A 12,597-nucleotide genomic window follows, 5' to 3' on the forward strand; every position below is an offset into this window, starting at 1 on the left:
TGGGCCCATATTAATGTTTATTTCTCATCTAACCTATTCATGAGGTCATAAAAATATTGATAAGGGGTAAACACAAATATTAGCTTCAGCCAAAATTTCTAAGGGCCACAAAATTTTTTATACGGCAAACATTAAATTTCCACTGTTTCCTGTGGTGTGGTCCACTATAGCTTTGGATCTGCCTCATTTTCGGGTTCATGGCCTAAATGAGGCTGACATATAGGATGAACGGTGTTGATACATCACGTACATCACAGTGGGCCCTATATTCATTTGGCAGCCATCCTCGATTTTAACGCTAAAAAGCTACGCCGTCAACATAGGTGCAGGAAACGATGGGTAATTCCCTGGTAAGTAATTATTACTTATCTACCAAGTAATTCCCATTTACTTCAAAAATCAAACAAACCCTTAGAGGGTGGTGAAAGTGTTGCACAAGATAAGTACCAAGCACATAAATACAACACCATAATCATACAATGTCGGGAATACTGACAAGATCATGAATCATAAGATATCAGAGTAAGTGGAAACATACTGGTAAGTCCATGAGCGCCATCGGTCGTACCAAGGCTATGCGATGTAAGGCATGAATGCTAACGGCCATATCACTATAGAAACATGGCAACCCAAAATGCTAGATGCTGCGGATGCAATGCAGTATGCTGTGCGAATAAAATGACCAAACTGGAGTAAAGTCGGGATGATAGTACATAGTATCGCTGGCTATGAGGTTCACCACAAGGGACTTCTATCCAAACCAGTCCCACACCTAAATTTGGATAGTCAGACTCAATGTGGTAAACCCCTTTTCTCAGATTAGTCGCGCGCTCTAACCAAAATCCTGGCTATTGCGAAGGTACATGTAACAAATAATTATGCACCACCAGCCCGAGTAGATAGTGAATGAATGATGAATAAGTATGCAACTCCTACTCAATAAATCCACATATTAGTACGGTACATCTCTGAGATCATCACCAGGGTCTAATACACTCTACGCCACCTGCCACCCCATCAAGCGCACAACTTGATAAGTGGAAGAGACCTCACTATCCGCTTGCTAATATCGGGTCCGGCTCGTCGATAGCGGACCCATTCCTCAAGCTGGTCAAACTCATCCTAACATTGCCTACTCCCTCAGGTGGGTAAGGCCACACCTCCTCTCAACCGACCACGACACAGTGGGAGATGCGGCCTACTGGTATACGACCCTCATATGCTCATATATATCCACTCGGTCTATACGTTGGGGCGTCCTCTTGTACCAAGAGGGTTTATGGATTTTCACCCAGGGCCATCTATGATTATCCGATGCTAGAACCAAACATTTTTGGTGTCCCATCTGGCCATCCACGATATGCCTGTGGAGGCCACGACCCTGATGTCGCTAGGCATACAGTAATCACAACACACAATGCAAGATGCATGAGTCATACAATCAGTCATGCATCAATCATGCGCATATCATACGCTCATGTGAGACAATCTCCGCCTATCAGGGAGTTTCATAACAACCTGCCCAATGACAAATGCAATAGTCAACTATATCTCATAACAAACATATAGATGATGTGTATGAGCATGTATCATGATGCTATGCTGTCACATACTGTCTCATAATCGGTATCGACAACCGGCACCGATAATTAGCCTCGACAATTGAAATCGGAATCGGCCTAACAAATGGCCTAAGGGAATGTCACAATATGGACATTTAACCATCATTGCCTATTAATGTGGACATTCAACCAACATCGCTCCTAAGCAGTTGGCCATATAGAGCCAAACATAAAGTGGGCCCATCACATGGTCCTAATACATGTCACAGTGGGCTGCATCACATGGGCCTAATACGCATCATGATGGGCCACATCATATGGACCTCGAACACATCACAATGGGCCTCACTCATGGGCCACATATACACAACATGTGGGCCTTGCACATGGGCCTCAGATACATCACACGGGCCGCAACCCATGGGCCTAATGCACATCATAATAGCCCTTATTAAATGGGCTATAAAAACATCATAATGGCCATGCCATATGGGCTGGAAATACATCTCAATGGGCCACGACCCATGGGCCCCAATACATCATAATAGGCCACAACCCATGGGCCCAAATACAATAAGTGGGTCGTATCAATGGGTCGCATCAATGAGCCCCATATACACAACAAGTGGACCTCATTAATGGGCCTTATATACACAATAGGTGGGCCCTGCACATGGGCCTCAAATACATAACATGTGGGCCCTGCACATGGGTCTCATATGCATTAAATGGGCCGTGTATCTGGGCCTCGAATACATCAAATGGGTCACGCGTCATGGGCCTAATACATATTAAAATGGGCCTTGCCCATATGCCACGAATACATCACAATGGGCCTCGAATACATCACAATGGACCTTGCCCATGGGCCTCAGATTCAAGCAGATGGGCCCCATCATATGGGCCTCAAATATACATCATGATAGGCCGCATGGATGGGCCGCACCAGTGGACTTGGACCATACCAAAATCATTTCAATAGTTGTAGGTGTAACATGTGTATCACTATACACTATCATTTCATAGGGTACACGGCCCACCAATGACAATCAGCACTGTCTAAACATTGTCCAGGTAAATCAGCACCATCTAAACATTGTCTATGTAAATCAACACCATTCAAACATTGTTTATGTAAATCAGCACCATTCAAACATTGTCTATGTAAATCAGCACCCTCCAAATATAGTCCGTGTAAATCAGCACCATCCGGACATTGTCCAACTCATTAGCACCGTTCAAATATTGTCCAGCACCGTCCAGCACGATCTGGACAGTGTGGATGAAATAAATACATCATGGAGGTGTCCACGTGTTTGGATAACATGGATAAAACACATATCAATGTGGGCCCCACCGTCCAATAGTTGTTGGATGGTGCCGAAACACATACCTTCAAGGTGGGTCCAACCGTCCCAATCCAACGGACGGTGTGCTGACACCAGCCGATCAGTTTCAAAAGCAGGTGGGTCCCACGTGGGGCCCACCAGATATATATGTTATATATATATATATATAATATCATATTTTATTATTATTGTTATTATTTTTTAAAACAATCAAGCCAGCATCCAGGGATCCAATGTCCAAACCCTGGATGCTAGACAGTGTGGATTGAAAACCATTACATTATGGCTGGGGTCCACACGTAGGGATGGTGTGGATACAAGACACGCATCACGTGTGGGTCCCACATGGATGAATGGTGTGGATATAAAACATACCTCATGATCAGCGCCCACAGAGCTTGCTATGTCAATACAGCAGCAATTGCTGTTGGCCCACCATCCAGATGATGGACGGCTGGGATCAACAGATACATCATGATGGCCCCTACGTGCTGCACTCAGCACATTATCAAGATGGGCCCCACGTCCCATACATGGACAGGATGGATAATATATATACATCAAGGTGCGTCCCACATGGATGGGGTCCACCGTCACATGGACGGTGTTGATAAAACCCATACATCAGTGGTCGCCCTACCCAGCACGTCCAAATGGATGGCTGGATGGCATGGATACATCACAGTGGGCCACATAATCATCACACAAAAAGGAGAGAGAAAGAGAGAAATCAGATGGTGGAGGGACCCCGCCACTATGGGCCCCTCAATACAATACATACATCAAGTGGGTCCCACCATATATGGGCCCTCAAATCATAAAATCCAAACAAAATCACCCACCTCGAATTCCTTCCTCCTTCTGCCTATAGGCTTTAGAGCTTCAAGGGGGTCGATCTAATGGTTGAGATCGGTTTTGAAGGGTTAGATTGGGTGGTAGGGAGTGGGCCACACCTAGCTTCTCTCTTGAAAAGCTACGACATTGGGCTCTCATGGAATTGCTTGAAAATGGAGACAGAATAAGAGAGAGAGAGAAAGAGAGAGAGAGAGAGAGAGGTGATAGGAGAGAAGTGATGGGAGAGAGGGATGGTGAGTGATGGATGGGTGTACTTAATTGTAAGAAAGAGTTGACTTTAGGGGAGGGGTGGTTGTACTTGGGGATGGGACATGATTGATTGATGTGTACTCAATTGATGGGACATTTCTCTTGGGTTTTGCAAAGCGCGGCGTTTTCCTCGAATTGAACGCAGGCCCACATCTCCTGGCACAGGTATCGCATCGACATATGAGACGTGGTGTCAGAACCACGACGATGGTGCAGTCGCACTGGTACAAGTCTCGGGTCAAGCCGACTCAGATCGACAGGATGTGACTCAGGGATGCGTGCAACTGCTATCTACGCGCTGCGAGTCACCGAAATTCAACCGAGAGGACCACGGAAGCCTATGAAATGGTACGAGCTAGGATACGGGTCTCACACAAGAGGACATGAAGCATAGAGGAGTGAAAAATAGGTATTTCATGAGGTGCTTTAGTGACCCTGATCTTAGATCCAAAACAACCTAACCTTTAGATGATTGATTTTAAATAGGTAAACCTTTATTTAATCATCCCTCAGCCTTATGAGTCTTATTTGAACATGATTATATAGGCCTTAAGAGGTGCAGGCATGTTGTAAAATATATAGCCCAAAACAGCAGGCTCATAGGTGTCACTGATCAATCCTTGATCGATCAGTGGCCCTGGTCGATCGATCGATGGACCTGGCTGATTGATTGACGGTAGCTGAAATTGTTTAGTAAGTGCTTGCCTGAAATCCATTTCGGCCGATCGATTACCACTCTAATGAGGATTTCAACCTCCATTATTGTAACGTCTCAGATTTTTGCTATTTTGGATATTCAAATATCCTTGAAATTTTTCGATATGACTAGATTACATTATAACTTACTGACCATTAACACTTGATGTTAGCCTATACATGGATAGTAGCCGTAAAGAACCGCACAAATCTGATTAATCAACCATAGGAAGCCAATAAATTCACCCGATCACTTAAAAATCGAGTTTAGCTATGTGATTTGTTCACTTATATCCAAAATCTAGCCGACTTATCACTAACTAATTGAGACAACTACAACTAAACAAAGACCTATCAAAAGTCGAGGCAATTAGGGGTCAAATCTTAGTTAACAAAAAAATTTAACCTAGTTACTCCTTTAGCCTAAAAACCAACGGTTTATAGTGATTACGACTGAATCATCATTCCCGCTAATTGTGAATAGGCCACACTGTAAATTTGGCCAATCCACACCATATTCATTGCTTACAAGAAATCTTGCTATCCAATTCATTTTCAGAAATGCCCTGATTATCCAAACAAACTCTATATTGCTCATTAGTGGGCCATTAAACCCGAGACTATAGAAAGACATTCGTCTTAGTGGGCTTGACGTCCGTCGCGGGATATCGAGCTGAGGTTATGTCTCGAATTACTCAATTTGGACCCACAAGCTAAGTGCATGAGATGTGTAAATGCCTTAAGTAAAAGCCTAGAATTTAAGTGATACTAATCCTTTTACTCTTTCGCAAAGTTGTAACTTTTGGACTGTCGATTCATGACTAACATTGTAACGCCTCGATTTTCAGAACCCGAGTATATGACTCATTTCCTAAAAACCCAGGTGTTAAATAAAAAAGGTAATCAAACTAAGTTAAAGTACGATTTACGGAATTAAGCGTAATATAGATATGATCAAAATGTAAATAATATCCAGCGCCACTCAGCTGGGGCTCATATACAAAACCTCAAATCTCTAAGTGTATTGAAATGATAATAAGCAAATACTCTACTGATTTAATCCAAAATAAGCAGTCGCCACCTGATACGGCTCCTCATTGTAAGGCTCCTCCTCGACTGTAGCCGCCTTTGGATCTGCCGTAAGTCCATCAGTCCCTGTATCCTCTGTATAGTTGAACATTGATGAATAAGTGTCCAGCTCAGTTTGATCTCCCCTCAAGATTACACACCATCGCCCTAAACAAAAATAGCATAAAACATACAGGCAATCCAAAACATAGCAAATGCAATCTTATTATGTGCATGGATGCGTGAATGCAATCATCACCCCGGGAATGCTCATCCGTGGGAACATTGGGCTCATCACCCATGCAATCATTGTCCCAGGAAAAACATCTAGTCGGACGAATACGTACATCACGTACGGTAGCAATAGATGCTGATCTGTGCTATGTATGCATGATTAGCCAACCCGTTATTAGTCCAATTACAACTAGCCAATTTACATAAGCTCAAAGGTCACTACGAGAGCTAGTTGCCAGCGTAGGCTCACAGCTCAGGCATAGGTCCCATACCACCATCCCTGGCTCATGAAGCTACCGCCTTAGGTTGTATATAGAATCTATCAACATGTAGCCAATCAATTCTCAAGATAAGGGGACCACCATCGTACGCTGACTAGGGACGAAGGGTTGAAATCATTTAAATACAACGACTAAATGGGGCGGTATGTATGATTCAAGTACGAGTAAACATCGATGATGGTAAATGTCGCAAGGTTCATTCCTTAGTCAGGTAAAAGGAATCACTCCATAGATGGTGAACTCCATGAGTCACATGTCACAAATCATAACCTCCATGTTAAGGATTAAATCTTATCACAGTCAGTTCGGTTACACCCTAAGCACAGACTCTCTTTAAATAGGAGTTTTCATAGAGAGATTTCAAGTAATGAATGTTTTACAACCAATACAACCTTATAGAGATTCAGACATGCTTTAATATTTAAAGTAAACCTCATGTATACAAATAGTTCAAGAATCCTATTATCCTAACTTATCAAGTTCTAAAGCGTGCATCTCAATCAAACAATCAAGTATTTTAGTAAATCCAAATCATGCTTCCAAGTTAAACTATTTAGTGATTTAACAGGTTCCAGGAGCCTATGATAGATTGGACCTATGGCATATGACAATAAAGATTAAGGGTTTGATCCATTCTCAAAATATGCATACAATCGTTAACCAATGGTAACTAAACTATGAGGCACGTATCTAATTAAGCAAGTTGAATGATCACCCACTCCTGATAGATATTAGCAATTCTTAATAGAACAATAATGGACAAATTTAAAAAAACTAAAGGCTAAAAATGACAATTTTATTAATATGTATATGAGGCTTAGTGCAATTAGTAAATAAAAAATAAAGTAGAGAAATAAACAAAAGAAAAATACTTGCGATTGCCTATTGGACAAACGATCGAGGTGAACAGTCAGCAGGATATGACTGGGGTGTGATTTTCCAAGTAAGGACTCGATTGATCGGGGAACCAATGATAATAGGTTACGGATATTTGTATTACTCCTAAATGTACTACAACGATAGTGCTAGCCAATATCGATTTAAGTTAACCTAATTGAACTTCAAATATTTTACAACATGGCTGGATATAAGTGGAGGGATTTAAACTAGAATAAACAACATTGTGTTGTATATGTGAGATTGTGTTTGGCATGAGCCTAGAGCTATTCATCAGAGACCAAATGCTTTCGTGAGATTCACCATATCCATCAGGTGCACCACCCTATGCTAGGCCTTGTTGAAAATAATGTGCTGAAAATAGTAAATCATACTAAAAAATAATAATAATAAATTAAATAATAAAATAAAGTAAGAAAAGATGACTTACTTGTTTGAGTCAAGGCGTGATTGGGTCCCTCGGCTTGAAACCAAATCTGCCCCCTTGTACCATGTCCTAGTGTAAAATGAATCTTGGATAGTTGGCCTCCAAGATACAACGAATATGGCCCGGTCCCATAGTTATTTTGCAGAATTCATTATTTTCTTTTCAATTCTAATTTGGAAAATGTTTATTTCCCTATTAAATGACAGGTTCTGTGCTTGACCTATTTGGCAACAAGTGTGTCTTTTAGACCTAGATCTGATCCTCTCTGCATCCAATTTCAAATACAAATCCTTGAATTATTGGGTTGTATGGTCAACGTTGCCCATTTGCACCCCTTGGTTTGGGTACATTCTGGTCAAGCACCTGTAATTATAGCATAACTATAATTATCCACTAGTTATAACTATATACTATCAAAAACAATTTCTGATACTTTTTCCTGCACTTGATTAGATGAGATGTATTTAAACGACTAAAATACATTTTTTGTCAATAACATTTGAGACCAAATACTTTCATGAGATCCACCTTGTCCATCGGGTGCACCACCCTATGTTAAGCCTTGTTGGAAATAATGTGCTGAAAATAGTAGGTAATATTCAAAAAAATAGAAAATTAAATAATAAAATAAAGTAAGAAAATATGACTTAATTGTTAAAGTTAAAGCGTGATTGGGTCACTCAGCTTGAAACCAAATCTGCCAACTTTGGACCACGTTTCAAGTGCAAAAGGAATCTTGGACAGTTAGCCTCCAGGATATAACAACTACGACCCAATCAATCCCAATGGTGCACTCGCTATATACTAAAAACAAAACAATTACAAAAAGAAATATAAGGAAAAACTTTAAAATTTGAAATAAATTATTTTAAAATACAACAAGCCTTGATTGCAAACATCGATGCAAAGCACAATTAGCCTAGGAAATAATGTAAAATCTACTTAAAACCTGTAAATACATGTAGGGTCACTTGAGTTTCACTATAGAGTGATTTTTGAAGAGTAATTTGTGTTGGTGAAAAGAGTCATATGAATGAATTAGATGGGATGTATGACTGGATAAGACGTGGTGCACTTGAGTTTTGTCTAGACCTAACTTTTGGATCCCATGGTGAAGATAAAGCAAGGCTCTATGGGCGCATAGATCTTTTGCACATTCCTCCACGTGGTGCTCTATTACTTGTAGGCATGCACATGCATGACTATGCTTAGTAAAGATAGTGCAGCTCTTTTGGAGAGCCATCGGTTCTTTTAAGTCCAGGAGGAGGTTTGCTTGGCTAGATTCGGGTGTATTACAAGAAGATACATTGACACTCTACCTATTGGATTTGGGTCTTTTCAACCCACATCAACCATTCATTTGATACGGATCTCCTTGGATGCAGGGTGCTCAAAAGAACCCTTAGATGAAATATTTTAACCCATTTATCATACAAAGTTTATATCGATCGTGTTCAAAGCAAAAGAACTAAATTATCAAAGGGTTGAAATAATTCAACTTCCACCCTACAAAGTAACACTCGTCATATAAATCACTTGGATAATTGGAAGATGAAGCCACGAGCAAACCTTGTTTTCAAGACCGCTTTCCATGCAGAAACATACGAGTGACTTATGTAGTCACAAGGGAGAGTGACTTTCCATGAAACTATGTTGAGTTATATGGATGAGTTCCACTCCATCCATAAGGTGTGCTATCTCTTTATTTAGAAAGGGATTAAAAAATTAGACAGATTCAAAAATATGTTGAGTTACCCAACATTCGAGATGAGGATGCCCACTAATAAGATCCGTTGTTGATAAATCTGGATATGTGGCCACACATATAATGAATGGTCCAATTTTGGTTAAATGCGTACTATTAGAATAAATACCGGACATTTTAGAGTTGTCTTTGATTCAAATCGAACTGCACATTGTGACCCCATGTGCCAAACTAACCAAATTAGGACAAGATATGTGAAGATTAGCTTGACTGTTCAGTCATCAATTGTTACAACAATCATGCGATTTTAGAAAGATATGGTTAGTCCTTTTGATTGATATCTTTTTGGCTTAAAGAGGATGACTCAACGGTGATAGCTTTGGTCGTGTTTTTCAATAAAGCAATAAAGATTGGTAAGTTAAAAATAAGGTCAGGATGCTAATTTATTGATTAATGTAATAGAACAGTACAATTAGCACAGAGAAATAAAACAAGCAGAGGAAAACTACCTACGGTGGTCGATCCTGATAAAACAATCATAGAAAATACCAAGCGGTCCTGAGATGATCATTGTGTAAGGTTCGAAAGATGTGAACAGATATATACCAAGTAGGAGCCTAGCAATATGGGAATTCAATGATTGGTCATGAATATTTAAGCTACTTTTATGTGCGTATTACAATACGTTGGACAATAGTAAAACTAAGCTAAAACTACTGGCTCTAAATAAGCTAAACTAATAATTAATTGTCCATAGAGGTCGACAAAAGGGATAAGCAACATATAACTGAAAAGATATTAATTAATTTGTGTTGGCAAGGACCCAGGGCTCTTCTTCGAATATTGCTTTTATAGGCTTAGGAGAGGTGGTAGCCGTGCATAGGGTTCCGTGACTTGTGCATGAATCTTCTAATTAAGTGGTGATTGTATTCTATTTGGATTTGGAGTTCCTATTGGGTAATGACATTGTAAATGATGTACTTTTATTTTTGCATGATTTGCTGCTATTCATTTTATCTTTTCTGTTATTTGCGAAAAAGTCTCGGACGTTCTCTCTAGGGAAATTTCTCATTTAGTTTAATCAGACAGCCATGTCGAGCATATGCTAGCTACGAGGAATCCGGCAATGGCGGGATGCCTTGCATTCGTTGGTTACGTGTCATACAAGAGTAGACCGCCTTTTGAGTCTTGGTTGTGTGTATAACACTGTACATTCGGATCTTTTGCCGGGATACATGTCTTCGAGAGATAGGCATCAATGATCTCTCCTGCTGGGAGTATGTTTCTCCCATATTTTGTACAGGTGTATCAACACATGACGGCTTCTCATTAGTAAATTTGAATTGTGTCAGATTGGGTGTAAATAAAATTGTCCAAATTGTATGTGTGGTCCACTTAGTTGTATATATTACCATCCATTCTAGTCATCCGATGCTCACTTTTAGGACGAAGGGACACTTTGAAAATCAAGACATTTTAACACTAAGGTGGGCTACGAAATGTGAGTTTTGAGATTTTAAGCATGATTTTACATCATTTTCTATGGTGTAGCACACCTATAACTTAGATTGGATCGTCAGTGAAAATATAACGATGCATATGATGTATGGGATAGATCTTATACAAGTTGTTTCCCACATGTTGATCAAACAGCATCAACTTTTGTTGTGCCCACGTATAGTTATCATGCTAAGAAAGATTGTTTTAGGAAAAATAAGTTAGGCCTACTAAAAAGGGCATTTTCATCTTTTAAATGAACTTTACTTTATTGACTTTTTAGCCAAACGTGAAAAAGTCTTATGAAATGCCTAAGGCTAAAATTGTAGCTAGACAAATAACTTGTGGATAACTATAAATATAATTATTGTCTTTTGTTTATGCTTTTGACTAATCACAGGACGCGGCATATTTTTCCGATACATAGGTTACAAGGCTCTTTTGTAACTCAAAACTTTTAGAGCCACATGATTTTGTGTTATATTCATTTCATTCATTGATGTTTCAACTCATTTTAAGAATATTGGCGAAACATCAAAGAAAAAAAAAAGTTTAAGTAAACCATACAAAATAGGATTGAAATGCTTTCATGCGGAATAATTTACTTGAGTTCATATATAAGCCAGCGAAATAAATGTATAGAATAAATATAAATAACTTAAGGTGACTTTAGATTAAGAGTTCATGTAACATTAGTCTATGGGCAAGTCAATAGTGGGGTCATCGGATGATGAAAACCATTAGTTTGATGTTGGTATTGATCTTCTATTAGGGTTGAAAGTTGGGTGGGCTGGGTTGGGTTGGTGCTTAACCGAAGGTTCCTATACCTCAACCCTAATCCAACCCAACCCAATTTTAGGTTAGGAATTCTCAACCTAAGCCCAACTCAAGCAGGCTCAGGTTGGTTGGGTTGGTCAGGTGAATACATGTTGATATTTTCAATATTACAGTAGTCTAATATTTTTCAACACATGTCTTATTTTTTGTACCTATGATTTTATTAATTATATATATATATATAGTTATTTATCATAAAGAACTTCATTTTATTATTATTATTATTATTTTAACGAACAAGTTAAAATATCGAACAATTAATCCTTTAAAAGTTATGTTATGTATCACACAATCTATTTAGGAGAAAGATATCCCATGTCTCTTGTTAGCTTGAGTAATAAAAATGGACATGAACTAAAGAAACCCAGCGGCATTGGAATTTTCTGCGCCTTTAACACTAACCATCCACACTCAATTATAATTTATAAGTAACTTATATATTGGCCGGCTTCAAATTGGGTGGGGCAACCCCAGCCAAACCTATGTTTTATCGGGTTAGTGTTTGTGTAGGCCATGCCCGAGATAGAAACCGACACATCTGCCCAGGCCCAACCTTACGTCGAGTTGGTCACGGTCGGTCGTGTATCAGTACGCCCCAAATCCACATGTTGTGATTAACCTTGGAAAGGAGATCTTTGGGAGGCATAGTACATCTGCCAATGGTCTGGATTACGTAGTCATGGGCCCACTCTTGCGAATTGAAAACCCACTCATACCCTGCAATGAAGTGGGCCAGGCGTCCTATCAAATTCTCTTTTCCTTTCTCTTCTTTACGGAAAGGAGTAGTGGCTCTATCATACGATGAGTGCGCAGTACGCACTGTGGAGCTAGAAGGAATTATCCGCCAGCTGCACTGAGTCACTGACACCTAACATGTGGTATAATGATTGGGTGATATGGACCGTTCATTCATTTACAGGATCGTACAATGAATAACAGA

The sequence above is a fragment of the Magnolia sinica genome, chromosome 9 (genome assembly GCF_029962835.1).
Source record: "Magnolia sinica isolate HGM2019 chromosome 9, MsV1, whole genome shotgun sequence".
NCBI classification, from domain to species: Eukaryota; Viridiplantae; Streptophyta; class Magnoliopsida; order Magnoliales; family Magnoliaceae; genus Magnolia; species Magnolia sinica.